Here is an 18,847-nt window from a genome sequence, read left to right on the forward strand (position 1 = left end):
CATTAATTTTCTTTTTTGGTCTGTTAGTGGTTTAAGCAGTACTTCACAGTTGTTTCCCTTTTTTCTTTTGGGGTTTCATACTTTGTTCTTTAAAAGACAATTAATTTAAATGTTGTCTCAGTTTTATTTTTTGAATGTGGAGTACTATGAAGTATTTATCGGTATTTAGGGCCTCATTAGGAGTTTGAACTTCCGACGGGAAAGTTGCCACCAGACTGGCTAACTTCCTGCCGAAACCATTAAGACTTTCCCGCTGGGCTGATTGGTGGAAACCAAAGTTTTCGCCTGTCAGCCTAGAGGGAAAGTGGCAGAAAGTAATTGAGATGGTGGCAATGCTGTTGTCTTCTGGATACTGCCAAGAAAAGACTAGCCGAGAACCAGGTCATAATCAGCAGGGAGTCGATGCATGCAGCGCCGCCCTAGCTGATTCTGACCTGCACCCACCGTCAACCCATCGGGGTCACCTATCCCTGCGGAGATGCAGAACCCTGGAGGTCTGACTGCCAGGGTCTTCATGTGGCGGTCAGACCACCAGAGCAGCATCAGTCCTAACCACTACCATGAGGCCTGTGGTCTCAAGACTGCCAGCCTCGTAATGAAGCCCGTAGAGTTTAGGGTGCAGTTCATTATCTTGTTTAGAGTGAGGTTCCAGGAAGCTGAAGGGCTTGTTCTCAGGCAGAGTGCCTGTTTGCCTTGCTGTGGACTATCTATGCTGCAGTCTGTGTTTGGCACTGCTTAACTTGACATCCTTAGAGAGGTACTCGTTCAAGTGTTTCATTTTCCATTCCTGTTTTTTGCTGAACTAGTTTTTGCTTGCATTAAGACTATGTGCACTTTGCTGCTATAAATCTGTGCTTAAGTTCTCCTAGAAAATTGGTAAGATTAGCCTATACCCTATTGGCATATTTAATTTACTTGTACGTCCCTGGTAAATAGTCCTACATGTAATAAGGGCCTGCAAATAAATGTAACGCTCATTGTGTCACCCAATAAAGTAGCCTTTAAAAACATGCCACAAAAATAAATCTTATTCCAGGCCTAAACTTTCCTCTTTAATACTTATCTGTCATCCCTAGCAAAGCCCCTAAAATCTCCTGGGCATGTTCATGGTATTTTAAAAGTAGAATATGTAGATTTGAGTTTAACTTGTCCCTTGAGTCAAAAACAACTAATGCCCTTTTCAATGTTGAAAGGCTTATCTTTCTCATAAGCTACAACTAGGGGGTTTATTTACAAGCCCCTGTGTGATGCTGGAACATCACTTTTAGTGACTGTCTGGCAGCACACACAGCAGGGCCATACCTATAAGGCCACATAAAGCTACCCTGCACGGCTTTTCATGGCCTTGTAAATATGGCCTGAGGCAACACAGGTCTCACCATGCAACAGAGAGGCATTCTATGGGTATTACAGTGGATGTTCACATTTAACACCCATGACATTTAACACATTCCCAGATATACGAGATTTTGTTAACCTGGGAATGCGTCACAAGCCTACACCTCCTCAGGGGAGGCTTAAGGGAGGTGCAATGAGGAGAAATTCTGCAGCACACATAAAAAGAGGAAAACACCTCTTGTGATTGTTTTTGTTCAGGAAGGTTTGCCTTCCTGCACAAAAACAATCAGCTTTGTAATGCAGACACCCTTGTACCATGGTGAAAGTGTGCCTAAGTTGGTTCATGACAGCCCATTATGCACCAGCTCAGGGGAAAATGACAGTAATGTGCTGTATCTCAGAGATACAGCACATTCCTGCCCTTTTTTATTGACATAGGGCAGCTCAGAAATAATCCTTGCAGTGTTACCATGCATCAAAACCTCATAAATGAGGCCCTTGGTTACCTTATTTCTATTAATGGTTACCCGATCAAGGATGTATATTGGGCCCAAACAGTGCACAATGGGATCTCAGTGTAGCTGGGAGATGGTCTTCCTGGCAAGATGGCTAGGGAGGAGCTGTATGCTGCAACGATTACATTTCAAAGAACCTTCCCCACTGCACACACAAAGGAACCTAACACCAGGCTTGCCCTGCATTGTGTCACTCTAGACAGTTTGGGGCCTGAACCAGAAGAAGGGTAAGAACTGACTAAAACCAGTTTTGGGGTAGGCCAGGGAATTTCCCCACAAAAGGGTATAAAAAGAGTGAAAGATTCAGAAGAAAAACTGGCCCACTGCCGAAAGAACTGCCTTGCTCTCTGAAGGATTGCCTTTCTGTCTGAAAAAGGAATAATTGATCTGCGTGACTTATTCCCAGGCTACCCAGCATGACTCCAAGAATCAATTGGCTGACCTCCTGTGTGAGCTAGAGACACAACAAGGTTTCAAGGACCTCCTAACAACATTCCCACTGACTAGCTGCAAATGGACCTGCCTGGGCCTGCCTGGTCCTCCCTGAGCCCTGCTGCTGGCCTCTGCTGGAGTGAGTCCTGATCTCCAAGAAGTGCCCTTTCAGGTCCTGGTATCCATGAGAGCTTCTCCTAAAGAAATAATTGAAAATCCTGAGGTTTGGGCTTATTTGCTTCAAAACACTGCTGCCCACAACAACCGCCAAGGCAAAGCTCTGGTGAGAACTACTCTTTGTGCCAACAATGACCATCTGTAATGACCGGCAACGCTAGACCTGCACTTTGCACCAACAGCTACCGCCCTTGACAACCAACCAATGCAAAGCTCCAGCAACAACTGACTCTCTGTGCTACATCAGAAACCATACCTTACACTCAACCAGTTCTTTGCACTGAAAGTTGACTCCTTGCAGCCTCCTCCAACTAATACAGAACTCTTTGTGCCGGACTTGAGAGGGTAACTCTTTATCGGGACTATCCTGGGCTCTTTGACCGACCTGCTCTCCATCGCAGTCAGCCTGAACTTGTGACTTTCCCCTGGTTTACCGCAACCAGATAATTGCACATGTGGATTTCTGTTTCTTGGCACTATTTTAACTAAAAACCATGAAAAGGTTTGTGGTTTTTGCTTCAGTGGGGCTTCCAACCCTCTCAGTCATTAGCCCCATTTCTTACAGGCATGGTTTGTGTTTATACTGTTATGAAATTAGTTTTGTTTTCCGATGTGTGAAAAATTATGGTTTTAAATTTCATTGGTAAAATTTCCAAGTTCAGTGTTTTTAAGAGGTTTTCCATTATGTGGAAGACTGTAATTAATGTGCTACTTTTGTTTTATACTGTATTTATTATATATTTTTGTATATTTTCATTTTAATGTGTTTATCAGTATGCTATTTTCTGTGTTGAAATATTTTCTTTAGAACAATATCATAGCATTTGAAATGATGATTATCAATATTAATAATGGTTTTCAATTGTGTTTATGTATTGGCGATATTTTAATGGTCCCTATTTATGTTTTCAATATCGTTGTTTTTCTGACATTTTGAACAGCACCTTTTTTGCACTGGATATGTTTGTTAGTGCTGTAGGGGTTTAAGTAAGTTCCTATTATAGTTATTGATAATTTTGTTACAATATTTGTGTACTCCATGTTGTGTTAGAAACCAAGATCCCTGTTCTCATGTTACAGTTCTCACTGTCTTTTGTAATGAGTCAGTGTCTTATTCAATGTGGACTGTGTGAGGCAATATCCACGTTCTAGCAAAAAGAAGTGACAAATTGTTTTTGAAGTGACTTGCACAGACAGCCATAATCAAGGCATCAGATGAAACATCTAACCTTAACCTTAGTCTTTAAGATGTTTGTGGAACTGATATAAATTGCGTATGCCTGCCTAAATATTACTTGGTGGTGAGTGATCTATACTTTTAAAATTTTCTGTGGAGGAATTATATACAGCATTTCTGACATTACTGACTTTTTTTCTGATGAGGAGTACAATGCAGAGTTCATAAATTTCAATGTTTAGCCGTCAGTTAAGCACAGATATTGAATAACTGGTGTTAACTCAGGATTGTTAATTGGCAGCTTCGGTACACAACAGAGGGATCTGGTGAGCATCTGCATTTCCTTTGCTGATGGTAGTAGGCAGTCAAAGTCATACTCAGCTACGGCGGTATTTAAACCAGCACTGCTGTGCCGATCACAACTTCACTCTGCCAGCCTTTTCATGGCAGTGACCTGTCATGAAAAGGCTGGATGAAAGCCAATGCTGGAAGCCACTGGGGCCCCCCCGCACTGTCCACTACCATGTCGTTGGCAGTGCAGGGGCCCCGCTGCCCAGCACTCTCCGAATGCACATTGTCTGCTACGACAGACAGTGCACATTCCGACGGTGCATGGCGAACCCTCTGTGCGATGGCATTGGCTTTGGATACATGAGGTACCAAGGCCAATCCTGCCACACAGTTTCCACTGGGCTGACCAGTCAGCCCAGTAGAAACCTTGTAATAGGGCTGGAAGGAGACCGCCAGCTCTGCAGTGGTCTCCACTCCATGGGGCTGGTGGGCTGATGGTCAGCTCACCAACCTCGTAATGAGGCCTTCTGTCTGATTGCTGGAAAAAGAAGACTCAAGGATACCTGACTCTTGCAGGCACCCAGAGACTAGAAGTGCTTTCCAGTGGTCAAGCAGCTGGCTTCCTATTGCCTGCTACAGGGAAACAAGAAAGATTCTTGACACCCAGAAGGGCCAGATAATTACTCAGAGCTGGACACTGGAGTGGCCCTGTTTTTAGAGAGACCTGGGCCAGTATCTAAGTGTTAGAAACTGGGTTTCCTGTTGGCTGAGGTGTGCACCCTGGCCAAGTAGGAACCACAATCCTAGTCAGGATAAGTCAGATCCACAACATAAACTAACCTGTGCTCACCTCTGTAAAGTATTTGTGCAACACTTCAAACAGCAGCACAGTGAAAACAAAAAGATTTTACACAAGGCTCGAAAAACAGGTTATATTTTTGTTGATAAAACATGACCAAAACAACAAAAAGTCCAATAAGTAAAAAGAGTACCTTGGTTCTTTGGATGTGTCAATGTTGAAGCCATGATGGGGGGAGTAGAGGAGGCGAGGCATCGTCGACGATCCTTTGGATGTAGGCAATGCATTGTTTTCAAGGCACCCAAAGTCGGATATGCGTCCAAAGTGGGAGATGATGTGCCACTGTTAGCAATGCAGTGTTCATGATCCTCATGGCAGCAGTGATGCATCGGCATCGAAAAAGATGCTCTGGTTCTGATAGGCACAACATCGTTGATGCACAGGTTGTGGCAGTTAAAGCACTTTACATCTACTTCCAAGGGCTCAGGACTACATTGGTACCTCTTAGCAGAGCAAAACCTGCAGCAAGCAAAGTGCAGATGCTGTTGAGGATGATGAGAAATGTTTGCTGTCTATTTGACTTAGAACAGGGGGCAAGCCAACATGCCCTTGGAGTTACTCTGGGCTCATGGGAGATAGGTGCAGTCCTTCCTCATCAGGGCACACAGAAGCAGCCAGAGGGGCAGCACAGAAGAAAAGCATCTCTTCCAGAGCAGCATTCCAGAGTGGCAGTCCTTGTAGCAGCACAGTAGTTCTTATTCATGGCAAAGTATCCACAGGTCTAGAAGTTTACTGAGTTGGCAGGGTCAGACGTTTAGTATTTATACCCAGTTTTGCCGTTGAAGTGGTGGTGACTTCAAAGAGGGATCTTTGAAGTGCACATAGGTCCCTTCTTCCTGCCAAGCCTCCAGACTCACTACAGGAGGCTATGTGGCCCTTTGTGCGGGGGCAGGACATTGCCTATTCAGGTGTAAATTTGAGGCTGTGCCCATTTCCTCCCTCCCATCCTGCCAAGGATGTGCCCATCAAGATGTTGATGGCCCATCAGTCATACCTCAGCTCTCTTTATGTGGGGCTGCCTAAAGGGAATGCACAAGCCCAGCTGTCACCCCACCCGAGACTTGTATTGGAGACAGGCTGCAGGCACACGTGGCTTGGAGCAGGAAAACACCAATTTTTTAAATTGTAACTATTAATATGACTTTTCAATTGAAGAATATTTATTATTACAATTTCATAGGTGCTAAACAGGGCATATCTACTTTTTCTCAATTAGGAATGAAAGCCTCAAGGAATAAGGAATCCTCAATATTAACCTATAAGAGGGATAGGCCTCACAGTAGTTAAAAACATTTTTGAGTTTTCATTACAAGGGCATGCAAAACTTAAAACACATGCCCTACCTTTTAGTTACATAGCACCCTGCCCAATAGGCTTCCCAGGACCTACCTTAGGGGCAGTTTATATGAAATAGAAGGGGTGTGTTTAAGGCTGGGAAAGAGCTTTTAAAAGCCAAGTTTACTTTGTAGTGTAAACTGAACACAAAGACTCTGCAATGGCCGTCTAAGACATGTTTAAGGGCTACTTGAGTGGGAGGCACAAGCCGTGCTGCAGTCTAACTCATTTTGGACCTGGCTTTTTGGCAGGGACATCCCCAAACTTTTTGCCTCCTTCCTCCTATTTTTTCTGACCTGTTGTTGTTGGCTTTTGACCTCTGGGCACTTTACCACTGCTAACCAGTGCTAAAGTGCATATGCTCTCTGTGTAAATTGTACTACTGATTGGTTTATCCATGATTGACTATTTAATTTACTTGTAAGTCCCTGGTAGAGTGCACTACATGTGCCTAGGGCAGGTAGATTAAATGCTACTAGTGGGCCTGCAGCACTGGTTGTGCCACCCACCTCAGTAGCCCCTTAACCTTGTCTCAGGCCTGCCATTGCAAGGCCTGTGTGTGCAGTTTCACTGCCACCTCGACTTGGCATTTAAAGGTACTTGCCAAGCCTAGAACTCCCCTTTTTCTATACATAAGTCACCCCTAATGTGTGCCCTAGGTAACCCCTTGAGCAGGGTGCTGTGTAGGTAAAAGGCAGGACATGTACCTGTGTAGTTATATGTCCTGGTAGTGTAAAACTCCTAAATTCGTTTTTACACTACTGTGAGGCCTGCTCCTGTCATAGGCTAACATTGGGGCTGCCCTCATATACTGTTGAAGTGGCAGCTGCTGATCTGAAAGGAGCAGGAAGGTCATAATTAGTATGGCCAGAATGGTAATACAAAATCCTGCTGACTGGTGAAGTCGGATTTAATATTACTATTCTAGAAATGCCACTTTTAGAAAGTGAGCATTTCTTTGCACTAAAATCTTGTTGTGCCCTTCAATCCACGTCTGGCTAGGTTTAGTTGACAGCTCCTTGTGCATTCACTCAGACACACCCCAAACACAGGGTACTCAGCCTCACTTGCATACATCTGCATTTTGAATGGGTCTTCCTGGGCTGGGAGGGTGGAGGGCCTGCCCTCACACAAAGGACTGCCACACCCCCTACTGGGACTCTGGCAGACAGGATTGAACTGAAAGGGGGCTTGGTGCATTTCTTAGAGACTCTTTGAAGTCACCCCCACTTCAAAGGCACAACTTAGTATAAAACAGGGCCTCTGCCCTACCTCATCAGACACTTGCTGGAGAAGAAACCTGAACCAGAAACTACATCCTGCCAAGAAGAACTGCCTGGCTGCTCAAAGGACTCACCTGTCTGCTTTCTAAAAAGGACTGCTGCCTTGCGGTTGACCTGCTGCCTTGCTGAACTCTTGTCTGGCTGTGAAAGTGCTCTTCAAGGGCTTGGATAGAGCTTGCCTCCTGTTCCTTGAAGTCTCAGGACCAAAAAGACTTCTCTCTTTTACTTGGACGCTCAGTGCGCCGAAAATTTTGACGCACAGCTTGTTTCGCAGCGAGAAAAACGCCGCACTCCGACGCTGATCGACGCGACGCTCTTGGGACGATCGAAGATCCGACGCACGGCCTCGCAAGGACAATGCCGCCCGACCTCTAGAGGAGAAATCGACGCAACGCCTGCCGTGAGATCGTAATTTCAACGCGCAGCCCCGCAGATCGAAGTCTAGAGGAGAAATCGACGCAACGCCTGCCGTGAGATCGTAATTTCGACGCACAGCCCCGCAGACCGACGCGCAGCCGGAGAAGAAGCAGGAAAATCCACGCACAGACCCGGGACATCTGGTAATCCCCGCGATCCACAGAAAGAGACTGTCCGCGCGCCGGAAAATGACGCCGACTTCCCCGCGTGGAAAATAACGACGCAAGTCTGTGTGTGCTGGGGAGAAATCGACGCACACACCCTTTTTCCACACACCTCTTCCTTTGTGGCCCTTTGAGGAGATTTTCCACCAGAAACCAGGTACTTTGTGTTTGAAAGAGACTCTGTTTACTTTCTAAAGACTTAAGACGCTTTATATCACTTTTCAGTGATATCTTTACAAATTCATATGGCAACTTTGATCGTTTTGACCTGAAGATACCCAGATAAATATTATATATTTTTCTAAACACTGTGTGGTGTATTTTTGTGGTGTTATGCTATGGTGTTGTATGATTTGATGCACAAATGCTTTACACATTGCCTTCTTAGTTAAGCCTGACTGCTCGTGCCAAGCTACCGGAGGGTGAGCACAGGCTGACTTTGGATTGTGTGTGACTTACCCTGAATAGAGTGAGGGTTCTTGCTTGGACAGAGGGCAACCTGACTGCCAACCAAAAACCCATTTCTAACATTGGTGATCAGCGGTGAGGATAGGACTTGTGTTTGTGCAGTGACATACAGTAGCTAAGTATTTCACTACCTACCCACAGTTGAAGGTCAACTTGATTTTTCATCTTTTTCGCTTTTGGTTCTCTGATGTCCTCCTGGACATACTATTGATATTTTGGACTTTGGATTTTGGTTCTTTGCCAGTAAGACTTTGTCAGCAATGAGATTGCTTACCTACTCATTCTTTGTGCCTACTGACCACCTCACTAAGGCTGACCTAAGGAAGCTTTGCAGAAAATGGGGCCTTCCTGTAGCAAGGAGATCTACTAAGGCAGAGATGCTACATGCCTACATAGTGTGGGGGGAAGAAAGATGGGCAGAGAGAGAGGCAGCAAGAAACCAAATGACTAAGTACCCCTCAGATGAGGAGGAGAACTACTCACACGAGGAGGAAGACTACTCAGATGAGGAAAGAGAACTAGTGGGAGATGAAGGGCTCCTAGCTCTACAGCGGTGTATGGAAAAGCTATATGAGCAGCTTGAAAGGGCTGAGGCAGCAAGTCTCTTAGCCCTGGAAGAAGAAAAGATTGCAGCTCAAGAGCTGAGCTATAAAGAGCTGAAACTGGAGGCCGGAAGGGCTGAGTCCAGTTCAGATGGTGGCAGCAAAAATCTTGCATCTAGTACTGCTGAAGAAGGGCACAAGCCCAGAGATTTGGTGCCCAACTTGAAGAAGGGAGTTGACACACCCCAGGCAGTTCAAGGGTATGAGGTAGTTCCCGTTATGCACAGGGTCCCTGAGAAGGATTGGGGAACTGGCACAGGGATTCATATTCCTACTGGGGGGAGGGACACTTTACTGACTCTAGCAGAGAGTGACAGAGAAAAGGGTTCCCCCCTGGTGGACGTCCTGGATATAGAGTGTAGAGACATCCCAGAAGAGTATGGGTTGAGTGTCAGGGACAGACAGATACTGTCTCACCAGTCTCAGGAGGGTGAAGTAGAGTGCTTTTCCAAGGTTGAGTTACTGGATGGTTGGGTGAAGGGTACTGTGGTTAATACATGTGAAGGGCAGAGTGATGTAATTGCTGGAGAGCATATGTCTGGTCCTTATTTTCCAGAGCTATGCCAACACCAGGTGGAGTGTGAGTTCTCTGACCCCAGGGAACTTACAATGGAGGCAGACTTCTGGGTGAGTACCAGAGAGTCTAAAGAGGCATTTGGGGGTGCTCCTGAAGGGAGTGGTCTAGGTGGTTCAAAACCGAGTGGGGTGGGAAAGGATTGTAGTGTCCCAGGTAGGTCCCAGGTCCTAGAGGGTTCCATGAGGGAACACCAGGAGGGAAGCCTAGCCTGTACCGTAGGGCCACCTTTTGAGGGAATCCCCGCAGTGTCAGAAGAACTTGGGGGGGTGACTGTAGCCGGCATCCCAACAGTTCTGGTGTCTGGCAGTACCCCTCCTAGTGAGGGGGTGCAGAAGTCCAGACATAGGGTTGAGAGGGGGTTGCAGACCCCAGTGGAGGACCTTGAGAGTCAGGGGACAGCTCTGAGAGCAGAGCCCCCCAGGAATGACCCAGGTGAAACCGTTTCTGGTTTGGGGGAAACCCAGACTCTGCCGGATGGGCAGAGGTCGGGAGACCTGCGCCAACCAGACTTTTGTGTGGCCCTTGGGGACGGTGTGTCCCTTGTGGGGGGTGAGAGTGCCCCCCAGGAAGTCCTGGCATGCCAGGCAAAGATCCAACCTCAGGGTGGTGACTCTGGGTTAGATACCCAGGTTCAGAGGTTAAACTCTGACCTGGTGGGAGGTAGATGTGCCTCCCAAGAAGTCCTGCTGTGCCAGGCAATTGTCCAACCTCAGGGTGTTGACTCTGGGTTGGATGACCAGGTTCAGAGGTTAAACTCTGACCTGGTGGGGGGTAGGTGTGCCCCCCAGAAAGTCCTGGCGTGCCAGGCAATTGCCCAACCTCAGGGTGGTGACCCTGGGTTGGGGAACCAGGCTCAGAGGTTAAACTCTGACCTGGTGGGAGGTAGGTGTGCCTCCCTGGAAGTCCTGGCCTGCCAGGCAATGGTTCAACCTCAGGGTGGTGACTCTGGGTTGGCTAACCAGGATCAGGGGATAAACTCTGACCTGTTGGGGGGTAGGTGTGCCCCCCAGGAAGTCCTGGTGTACCAGGCACTGGTCCAACCTCAGAGTGCTGACTCTGGGTTTGATAACCGGGTTCAGAGGTTAAACTCTGACCTGGTGGGGGGTAGGTGTGCCCCCCAGAAAGTCCTGGTGTGCCAGGCAATTGTTCAACCTCAGGGTGGTGACTCTGGGTTGGATACCCAGGTTCAGAGGTTAAACTCTGACCTGGTGGGAGGTAGGTGTGCCTCCCAAGAAGTCCTGCTGTGCCAGGCAATTGTCCAACCTCAGGGTGTTGACTCTGGGTTGGATGACCAGGTTCAGAGGTTAAACTCTGACCTGGTGGGGGGTAGGTGTGCCCCCCAGAAAGTCCTGGCGTGCCAGGCAATTGCCCAACCTCAGGGTGGTGACCCTGGGTTGGGGAACCAGGCTCAGAGGTTAAACTCTGACCTGGTGGAGGGTCAGTGTGCCCTCCAGGAAGTCCTGGCGTGCCAAGCAATTGTTCAACTTCAGGGTGGTGACTCTGAGTTGAATGGCCAAGTTCAGAGGTTAAACTCTGACCTGGTGGAGGGTCAGTGTGCCCTCCAGGAAGTCCTGGCGTGCCAGGCAATTGTTCAACTTCAGGGTGGTGACTCTGAGTTGAATGGTCAGGTGCAGAGGTTAAACTCTGACCTGGTGGGGGGTAGGTGTGCCTCCCAGAAAGTCCTGGTTTGCCAGGCAGTCATCCAGTCTGAGGGTACAGACCCTGGGCTGGAAGACCAGGTTCAGGGTGTCCCCCCGGACCTGGAGGGAGGGGCTACTGATAACAGTGCCCCTACCATGTTGTCTTCTGAGGAGGCCACTCCTAGTTGGAGGGTGCTGGACCCCAGAAGGGAGGGCAGGGGGAGGGAAGCCTCACCCCGGGCCCTAGTCCAACCTGAAGGTACAGACCCCAGGTTGGAGGGCCAGTTGCAGGTTAACAGCCCTGCACTGGTGGAGGAATGGTACAGGGCGACTTCTGTAAGCACCCAGACCATGTTGGACTCTGGGGGTACCGCTCCAGGAGGGAGGGTACAGAGCCCCAGAGGGGAGGACCAGGTTCAGGCTGTCATCCCTGACCTGGTGGAAGGGAGAGTGGTTAAAGGGTGCCCAGCACCTGGGGCTACCGCCCCCCACTCTCCACAGCCACAGTGGTTGGAGAGCTTTGAGAGGCCTGGGGCCTGGCTCTCATCCCTCGCAGCTGTCAGTAATCACTGTGGCTTGCTGTCCGGGTGGACAGAGTTATCCCTGGGGAGGGGACAAGTGTCACACCCCGGGGGTAGAGTGGGCAACACCACTGTGTTGGTCATGGTGGTACTATCCGGCTCCTGGGATACATCTGTGAGCAAAGTAAGGTTAGGTGCTGCACAGATGGGATCCGCAGGTAAGGAGAAAGGTTCCCCATGGGTTGGCTTAGTGGGCCCTGAGAGTATGGACAGAGTGATCCAATTGGAGTCGGGAAGGCGAAGAACTGGAGCATGCCCCTGCTGTTGTGGGCCTGGGTCCTTGTTCTGTCGCCTCAAACAGGGAAGTACATCAGGATAGTGATTGTTCTCCCCTGGCTTTAGGCTGGTAGGGGGTCATGTGGGACCTGGCTTTTTGGCAGGGACATCCCCAAACTTTTTGCCTCCTTCCTCCTATTTTTTCTGACCTGTTGTTGTTGGCTTTTGACCTCTGGGCACTTTACCACTGCTAACCAGTGCTAAAGTGCATATGCTCTCTGTGTAAATTGTACTACTGATTGGTTTATCCATGATTGACTATTTAATTTACTTGTAAGTCCCTGGTAGAGTGCACTACATGTGCCTAGGGCAGGTAGATTAAATGCTACTAGTGGGCCTGCAGCACTGGTTGTGCCACCCACCTCAGTAGCCCCTTAACCTTGTCTCAGGCCTGCCATTGCAAGGCCTGTGTGTGCAGTTTCACTGCCACCTCGACTTGGCATTTAAAGGTACTTGCCAAGCCTAGAACTCCCCTTTTTCTATACATAAGTCACCCCTAATGTGTGCCCTAGGTAACCCCTTGAGCAGGGTGCTGTGTAGGTAAAAGGCAGGACATGTACCTGTGTAGTTATATGTCCTGGTAGTGTAAAACTCCTAAATTCGTTTTTACACTACTGTGAGGCCTGCTCCTGTCATAGGCTAACATTGGGGCTGCCCTCATATACTGTTGAAGTGGCAGCTGCTGATCTGAAAGGAGCAGGAAGGTCATAATTAGTATGGCCAGAATGGTAATACAAAATCCTGCTGACTGGTGAAGTCGGATTTAATATTACTATTCTAGAAATGCCACTTTTAGAAAGTGAGCATTTCTTTGCACTAAAATCTTGTTGTGCCCTTCAATCCACGTCTGGCTAGGTTTAGTTGACAGCTCCTTGTGCATTCACTCAGACACACCCCAAACACAGGGTACTCAGCCTCACTTGCATACATCTGCATTTTGAATGGGTCTTCCTGGGCTGGGAGGGTGGAGGGCCTGCCCTCACACAAAGGACTGCCACACCCCCTACTGGGACTCTGGCAGACAGGATTGAACTGAAAGGGGGCTTGGTGCATTTCTTAGAGACTCTTTGAAGTCACCCCCACTTCAAAGGCACAACTTAGTATAAAACAGGGCCTCTGCCCTACCTCATCAGACACTTGCTGGAGAAGAAACCTGAACCAGAAACTACATCCTGCCAAGAAGAACTGCCTGGCTGCTCAAAGGACTCACCTGTCTGCTTTCGACAAAAGGACTGCTGCCTTGCGGTTGCCCTGCTGCCTTGCTGAACTCTTGTCTGGCTGTGAAAGTGCTCTCCAAGGGCTTGGATAGAGCTTGCCTCCTGTTCCTTGAAGTCTCAGGACCAAAAAGACTTCTCTCTTTTACTTGGACGCTCCGTGCGCCGAAAATTTTGACCCACAGCTTGTTTCGCGGCGAGAAAAACACCGCACTCCGACGCTGATCGACGCAACGCTCTTGGGACGATCGAAGATCTGACGCACGGCCTTGCAAGGACAACGCCGCCCGACCTCTAGAGGAGAAATCGACGCGACGCCTGCCGTGAGATCGTAATTTCAACGCGCAGCCCCGCAGATCGAAGTCTAGAGGAGAAATCGACGCGACGCCTGCTGTGAGATCGTAATTTCGACGCACAGCCCCGCAGACCGACATGCAGCCAGAGAACAAGCAGGAAAATCCACACACAGACCCGGGACATCTGGTAATCCCCGCGATCCACAGAAAGAGACTGTCCGCGGGCCGGAAAACGACGCCAACTTCCCAGCGTGGAAAATAACGACGCAAGTCCGTGTGTGCTGGGGAGAAATCGACGCACACACCCTTTTTCCACGCACCTCTTCCTTTGTGGCCCTCTGAGGTAATTTTCCACCAGAAACCAGGTACTTTGTGTTTGAAAGAGACTCTGTTTACTTTCTAAAGACTTAAGACGCTTTATATCACTTTTCAGTGATATCTTTACAAATTCATATGGCAACTTTGATCGTTTTGACCTGAAGATACCCAGATAAATATTATATATTTTTCTAAACACTGTGTATTTTTGTGGTGTTATGCTATGGTGTTGTATGATTTATTGCACAAATGATTTACACATTGCCTTCTTAGTTAAGCCTGACTGCTCGTGCCAAGCTACTGGAGGGTGAGCACAGGCTGATTTTGGATTGTGTGTGACTTACCCTGACTAGAGTGAGGGTTCTTGCTTGGACAGAGGGCAACCTGACTGCCAACCAAAAACCCCATTTCTAACAAGTAGCATTTAAGTTACAGGCTCTGTACACATGTAGTGCACTTTACTAGGAACTTATAAGTAAACTAAATATGCCAACTGGGGATGTAGCAATCAAACCATGTTTAGGAGAGAGAGCACATGCACTTTAGCACCGGTCAGCGGAGGTAAGGTGCTCAGGGTCCTAAGGCCAGCAAAAAGAAATCAGCAAAATATGAGGCAATCAGGCAAAAGGTTTAGGGGTGATCCTGCAGAGAGGGCCCTTTCCAACACTAAGCCTTTGTGTAATCATTGAGTCGCTGAGGTTCATGCAGGGCAATACAAAGGCTTAGTTTTCATAAAAAAGTAACACAATGTAGCAACTAAACTTGTCAATGTTATGGTTTCATTGGATGGAGCATAGGCATCCTTGTGCATCCACCCATGGTGTTTACGTATTTTCATTATTAATAAGGTTTGTTAAGCTGGAGTTGTGTAAAATCTGCACCCCTACCACAGAGAGGCATAACATGTGAGGTACATTCTGCTTTTCATAGGGAAAGAGGAAAATACCTCTAAGGATTGTTTTTGTGCAGGCGGTATCCCTTCCTGCACAAAACAACCCTGCCAGTAACAAAGGCACCTTTCTAGCATGGTGCAAGGGAGCCTGTATTGACGCTAGGCACCCACAAGGGGGCCAGTGCTGGAGGAGGGCTGAAGGACACCATATCTTTGTAAATATAGAGCTCCTAACTCTCTACCATTCATGTAACACAGTGCAGCAATTGCCTTTCTGCTTTACATTGCATCACTTCTTAATTAATCTGCCCCTAGTGGAAGTTTGCTCTGAGGATGTACGGTCTACTGGAGAGGCCTGATAGAACTAACTCACTCTCTCTCTCTCTCTCTTTATATATATATATATATATATATATATATATATATATCTATATATGTATATATATATATATATATATATATTCTCTTAAATATCTTGTTGAGCAGGAATGAGGTGCATTGATCTCTAAAAAATATGGAACACCAAATAAACAAGGAAGCAATAGATGTAATAAAAGATAACTGGAGGCCCAAATCCAATGCTGTCTCAAATAACGCAAAAAGTTCACTTGAGGATACTGAAGTAATTCATCTGAAAATATTGCAGTTAAGAGCTAACTTGGGTTTAGCAAACATGCAGGTATTTATGACTCACTGGAACATACTTCATGTTTCCAAATAAATTGTAAACCTGATTAGACTATGAGGGCAGGAAATCTAGTCAGCTCCAACTACACAGAAGTCTTAGGTTACTGTGATAAGGCACACATGGTATTCAAATTGTGTTTGCTGTAGAATTGTATGTATTCTAGAGTGAAGAATTGTTAGTTTGTCACGTTTTGTTAAATGCACAAGTGGAGAATGTGTAGAAAATTAGATTAGAGTTAAGGAGTTAAGGGACCACAGGTGTTCAAATGTTTTTTTGTTTCAATCTATGACTGGCCAGTCAATCATTATGTACAGTTTTGTAATAAAGCATTGTGTGATTTTGTATACAAGAGGCTGTCTGTGTCACAACAATTTGAGACTGGCTGTCTGCCTATGTGAGGAGGGTTGATCTCCCTGTTGCAACAGTGAAGGGCTGTCTTTTAATTACCAAAGAAGAGTTTGTCTTTTTATACTTTTAAGTTTTTCTTTACCTTGCAACAGTTGGCGAACCAGCCGGTAGTTCTCATTCTTATTTTCACCTGACTGCTGACACAGGAGGACCACCTATTACCCGCTGCCCAGATTATTGTGCATGTTTGACTGGGTAAGCAGATGTGGTGGTTTCTGAAGTTCTGCCTGCACATGGGGGCTGTGAAAGAGTCTGGGGACTGCCATCTTTTAAAGGTGAGGGCAAATGCTGATTAATGTTCCATGCTTCTTATTTACTGTATGACTTATTTCCTTCTTACAATGCTAAACAAAGATGTAGACATATAAGGGTATCACATGCAAGATTGTACATTAAAAGGAAAGGAGATTCATAACTGGTTCACCTGTTATTCATGGCTACAAGCTAGAAGTGTCCAATGTGGGTAATTTGAAACTCATAGGGAGCCAAATATGTGTTTCTTGTTGACATAAAGAAACAGCTGAAAAGCTAATGTTGCAAAACTTTACTTCCAGATAATACTTAAACACTCAAATTACTGTTCTGAACCTAATGTCTCAAGGTCATTCCATGTTCTCAGAGATGCACAGTTTGAAAAGGTTATCATCTCATAGCGCAGACAAAAGTGACCAGGGGTGACCAGTTGCATTTACTGTTTTAGACTCTGTAGGAAGTTGGCTCTGTATGTGCTATTTCAAAGTAAGGAATAGCATGCACAGAGTCCAAGGGTTCCCCTTAGAGGTAAAATAGTGGTAAAAATAGATAATACTAATGCTCTATTTTGTGGTAGTGTGGTCGAGCAATAGGCTTATCCAAGGAGTAGTGTTAAGCATTTGTTGTACATACACATAGACAATAAATGAGGTACACACACTCAGAGACAAATCCAGTCAATAGGTTTTTATATAGAAAAATATATTTTCTTAGTTTATTTTAAGAACCACAGGTTCAAATTCTACATGTAATATCTCATTCGAAAGGTATTGCAGGTAAGTACTTTAGGAACTTAAAATCATCAAAATTGCATGTATACTTTTCAAGTTATTCACAAATAGCTGTTTTAAAAGTGGACACAGTGCAATTTTCACAGTTCCTAGGGGAGGTAAGTATTTGTTAGGTTAACCAGGTAAGTAAGACACTTACAGGGCTTAGTTCTTGGTCCAAGGTAGCCCACCGTTGGGGGTTCAGAGCAACCCCAAAGTCACCACACCAGCAGCTCAGGGCCGGTCAGGTGCAGAGTTCAAAGTGGTGCCCAAAACGCATAGGCTAGAATGGAGAGAAGGGGGTGCCCCGGTTCCGGTCTGCTTGCAGGTAAGTACCCGCGTCTTCGGAGGGCAGACCAGGGGGGTTTTGTAGGGCACCGGGGGGGACACAAGTCCACACAGAAATTTCACCCTCAGCAGCGCGGGGGCGGCCGGGTGCAGTGTAGAAACAGGCGTCGGGTTCGCAATGTTAGTCTATGAGAGATCTCGGGATCTCTTCAGCGCTGCAGGCAGGCAAGGGGGGGATTCCTCGGGGAAACCTCCACTTGGGCAAGGGAGAGGGACTCCTGGGGGTCACTTCTCCAGTGAAAGTCCGGTCCTTCAGGTCCTGGGGGCTGCGGGTGCAGGGTCTCTCCCAGGCGTCGGGACTTTAGGTTCAAAGAGTCGCGGTCAGGGGAAGCCTCGGGATTCCCTCTGCAGGCGGCGTTGTGGGGGCTCAGGGGGGACAGATTTTGGTACTCACAGTCGTAGAGTAGTCCGGGGGTCCTCCCTGAGGTGTTGGTTCTCCACCAGCCGAGTCTGGGTCGCCGGGTGCAGTGTTGCAAGTCTCACGCTTCTTGCGGGGAGTTTGCAGGGTCTTTAAAGCTGCTCCTTGAAACAAAGTTGCAGTCTTTTTGGAGCAGGTCCGCTGTCCTCGGGAGTTTCTTGTCTTTTTCGAAGCAGGGCAGTCCTCAGAGGATTCAGAGGTCGCTGGTCCCTTGGAAGGCGTCGCTGGAGCAGAGTTCTTTGGAAGGCAGGAGACAGGCCGGTGAGTTTCTGGAGCCAAGGCAGTTGTTGTCTTCTGGTCTTCCTCTGCAGGGGTTTTCAGCTAGGCAGTCCTTCTTGTAGTTGCAGGAATCTAATTTTCTAGGGTTCAGGGTAGCCCTTAAATACTAAATTTAAGGGCGTGTTTAGGTCTGGGGGGTTAGTAGCCAATGGCTACTAGCCCTGAGGGTGGGTACACCCTCTTTGTGCTTCCTCCCAAGGGGAGGGGGTCACAATCCTAACCCTATTGGGGGAATCCTCCATCTGCAAGATGGAGGATTTCTAAAAGTCAGAGTCACCTCAGCTCAGGACACCTTAGGGGCTGTCCTGACTGGCCAGTGACTCCTCCTTGTTGGTTTCTTTGTTCCCTCCAGCCTTGCCGCCAAAAGTGGGGGCCGTGGCCGGAGGGGGCGGGCAACTCCACTAAGCTGGAGTGCCCTGCTGGGCTGTGACAAAGGGGTGAGCCTTTGAGGCTCACCGCCAGGTGTTACAGCTCCTGCCTGGGGGAGGTGTTAGCATCTCCACCCAGTGCAGGCTTTGTTACTGGCCTCAGAGTGACAAAGGCACTCTCCCCATGGGGCCAGCAACATGTCTCTGGTGTGGCAGGCTGCTGGAACTAGTCAGCCTACACAGACAGTCGGTTAATTTTCAGGGGGCACCTCTAAGGTGCCCTCTGTGGTGTATTTTACAATAAAATGTACACTGGCATCAGTGTGCATTTATTGTGCTGAGAAGTTTGATACCAAACTTCCCAGTTTTCAGTGTAGCCATTATGGTGCCGTGGAGTTCGTGTTTGACAGACTCCCAGACCATATACTCTTATGGCTACCCTGCACTTACAATGTCTAAGGTTT

This window comes from Pleurodeles waltl, chromosome 5, assembly GCF_031143425.1.
Source record: "Pleurodeles waltl isolate 20211129_DDA chromosome 5, aPleWal1.hap1.20221129, whole genome shotgun sequence".
NCBI lineage: Eukaryota > Metazoa > Chordata > Amphibia > Caudata > Salamandridae > Pleurodeles > Pleurodeles waltl.